This window comes from Palaemon carinicauda, chromosome 34 (assembly GCF_036898095.1).
Source record: "Palaemon carinicauda isolate YSFRI2023 chromosome 34, ASM3689809v2, whole genome shotgun sequence".
Taxonomy (NCBI): Eukaryota; Metazoa; Arthropoda; class Malacostraca; order Decapoda; family Palaemonidae; genus Palaemon; species Palaemon carinicauda.
The window spans coordinates 1,467,632-1,471,737 of NC_090758.1; positions in this window are offsets into that span (position 1 = coordinate 1,467,632).

Below are 4,106 nucleotides of genomic sequence, written 5' to 3' on the forward strand. Positions count from 1 at the left end.
AGGCGAAATCACACAAAGACAAGAGCTTGGCTCCGGCCGGGAATCGAACCCTGGTCGGCAAGCTTATATAGACAGTGACTAACCCACTTGGCCACGAAGAAAGATAAAAGTCAATGACAATTCTACTGTACTTATACCTGTCGAATTCAGGTATTTTGTACTTAGAATTGAAATCAACCCATCTTCACCATCGTAGCTAATTGGTAGTTTGTTACTTGGCATTCTATTAATGATAATTTTTGCACATTTTTACGTGTTTTTTTTTTATATTCAAATAAGCCATATATATTTTTGATATATTAATGTCTGGATTCTCTTAACGACCTCGGGATCAGAGCCCCAGGCGAAATCACACAAAGACAAGAGCTTGGCTCCGGCCGGGAATCGAACCCTGGTCGGCAAGCTTATATAGACAGTGACTAACCCCCTTGGCCACGAAGAAAGATAAAAGTCAATGACAATTCTACTATACTTATACCTGTCGAATTCAGGTATTTTGTACTTAGAATTGAAATCAACCCATCTTCACCATCGTAGCTAATTGGTAGTTTGTTACTTGGCATTCTATTAATATATCAAAAATATATATGGCTTATTTGAATATAAAAAAAACACGTAAAAATGTGCAAAATTTATCATTAATAGAATGCCAAGTAACAAACTACCAATTAGCTACGATGGTGAAGATGGGTTGATTTCAATTCTAAGTACAAAATACCTGAATTCGACAGGTATAAGTACAGTAGAATTGTCATTGACTTTTATCTTTCTTCGTGGCCAAGTGGGTTAGTCACTGTCTATATAAGCTTGCCGACCAGGGTTCGATTCCCGGCCGGAGCCAAGCTCTTGTCTTTGTGTGATTTCACCTGGAGCTCTGATCCCGAGGTCGTTAAGAGAATCCAGACATTAATATATCAAAAATATATATGGCTTATTTGAATATAAAAAAAAAACACGTAAAAATGTGCAAAATTTATCATTAACCCTGGATAGGTACGCTCCTCGGACACCCCTTTAAGGGTATACTCGGACGCGAACGACCCCGACGCCAAAAAAAATTCTTGAAAAATCAGTTTTTGCAGTAACCTCCTTTTTTCTTTTGCCAAAAAAAACTTCAATGAATGCTCAAAACAACTGTAAAGATAAATACTACTCATCTGCAGAAAAACTATTTCTTATAAATATTTTAAAAAATTAAGTAGAAAAAAAAAGACCTGACATAAAAAATTCATAAAAAAAAAAGTTTATACATATATACACAATTCCTTTTAGGAATTGATTCTTGAATGTTTAGGACACATCTTGATGTATTTTGGATGAAGTCAGACCCATGGAGGTGAAGATCTGAAATGAGAAAAAAAGGGTAACTTTTTTTGGCCAAAAAAATTTGTCCAAATTTCATGAATTTTTTTGGGTACCCAAATGAAATAGGAAGTGGCTAATTTTTTTAGGGAATAAACATATGTTATCCTAAAATAGAAATATGTAAAAACTCTTCATTATTTTGTAAATTACATTTATATCAGGGGCCATATCTAAAGGTAATTTTTTGAGTACTTAGAAATTTTGTAAAAAAATACATATATTCAATATATAATATGATATTTATGCAGGTAAAAATATACCAAAATATCACAAATTCTATAGGGAACAAGAATATATATAGATAGGGCAGCTTACGCTTCGGATATGTCCACAAAATGGCCGCCAACCACACTGACTCAGACTCCCTAATCTGCCACTTGAAATGTAGGAAGGGTATGTCAATTTCAAGGTGTTATTTACTAATCTAATTATTATTGGATATGCATAAAAATTGTATGGTGGGTTGCTGGATAATTGACGATTATTTTACGACTATAAAATTAAAATTCTGACCAAAAAAAAATTTTTTGAAGGGAAATAAAATCGAAAAAAAAACAAAATGTAAAACAATATAATATTTTAGCTAAAAAAATTTGATGATATTCAATCAAAAAAAAAAGTAAACAAAATTTTCCGACAAATAAACATCTAGAGGAATCATTACTCTATGATAGTTCCTTAGTACGTAGTAATTTTGAAAGAATTGGGAAAAAACGAGAAAATGGCAATCACCGGAAAATCGAACACATACCTATATATACGCCATATCTGGCTAAAAAAAAGATAGGCATGGGCAGCCAGATCATCTAGAAACACTTTCCAACACTATAAAAAATATAAGTTTTGCGACACTACTTGCCAATTCCTTACGGTAACATGACTAAGCAAAAAAATGCAAAACAAATAAAAAGGGGCACTCGCGGAAAAATGGCTAACATTCTAATATACGGCATTTCAGAAAAAAAAATTCAGCCACGTGCTAGGCAAACCATCAAGGCACATTTTCCGACAAATAAACATCTAAATGAATAATTACTCTGTGATAGTTCCTTAGTACGTAGTAATTTTGAAAGAAATGGGAAAAAACGAAAAAATGGCAATCACAGGAAAATCGAACACATACCTATATATACGCCATATCTAGCTAAAAAAAGAAGTTAGGCATGGGTAGCCAGATCATCTAGAAACACTTTCCAACACTATAAAATTATAAGTTTTTGCGACACTACTTGCCAATTCCTTACGGTAACATGACTAAGCAAAAAAAATGCAAAACAAATAAAAAGGGGCACTCGTGGAAAAATGGCCATTCTAATATACGGCATTTCAGAAAAAAAAATTTCAGCCACGTGCTAGGCAAACCATCAAGGCACATTTTCCGACAAATAAACATATAAATGAAATATTACTTTGTGATAGTTCCTTAGTACGTAGTAATTTTGAAAGAAATGGGAAAAAACGAAAAAATGGCAATCACAGGAAAATCGAACACATATTTATATATACGCCATATCTGGCTAAATAAAAAATAGGCATGGGTAGCCAGATCATCTAAAAACACTTTCCAACACTATAAAAATATAAGTTTTGCGCCACTACTTGCCAATTCCTTACGGGTAACATGACTAAGCAAAAAAATGCTAAACAAATAAAAAGGGGCACTCGCGGAAAAATGCCCAACATTCTAATATACGGCATCTCAGATAAAAAAAAAGACATGCACGTGTTAGCCCAACCATCAAGGCACACTTTCTAACACATAAACATGAAAAAAAAATCAATAATATACGGCAATTCCTTACTACGTAGTAAATTTTTACAAATATTGAAAAAAAAACAGAAATTGGCAACCGCAGTTAAATACCCAATATACCAATAACTACGTCGTATCTGACAAAAACAAAATCACGCATGGGTAGCCAGATCATCTAGACACACTTTCCAACACTAAAAAAGCAAAAGTTTTACGACACTATTTCGCAATATCTTACGGAAAAATGACTTGGCAAAAAAATGAAAAAAAATGAAAAAGGGACACTCGCGGTAAAATGCCCGACATTCTAATATACGGCATCTCAGATAAAAAAAAAGACATGCACGTGTTAGCCCAACCATCAAGGCACACGTTCTAACACATAAACATGAAAAAAAAATGAATAATATACGGCAATTCCTTACTACGTAGTAATTTTTACAAATATTGAAAAAAAAACAGAAATTGGTAACCGCAGTTAAATACCCAATATACCAATAACTACATCGTATCTGACAAAAACAAAGTCATGCATGGGTAGCCAGATCATCTAGACACACTTTCCAACACTAAACAAGCAAAAGTTTTACGACCCTATTTGGCAATATCTTACGGAAAAATGACTTGGCGAAAAAATGAAAAAAAATGAAAAAGGGGCACTGGCGGTAAAATGGTCCTCGTGGTGATGAACGACATTTTAACTAAAAAAAAAATCATGCACATGGTAGCCAAACAATCCACCAAGATTTTCCACAACTGATAACCTATACAAGTTGCACCATTCTACGACAATTTCATAATACGTAATAACTTTGATAATTATGCAAACTACCTTAGAAGGGTAAACTCGGTCGCGAACGACCCCGACGCGTCTCAGAAATCGGGGAAGGAGTACAGCTACAGCAATGCACATCTGGACACTACTAGAGCGTGTAGGGGAGACACCTCCTGCAGGTCGATCACCCACAAATTCAGTCACGGGGGTGAG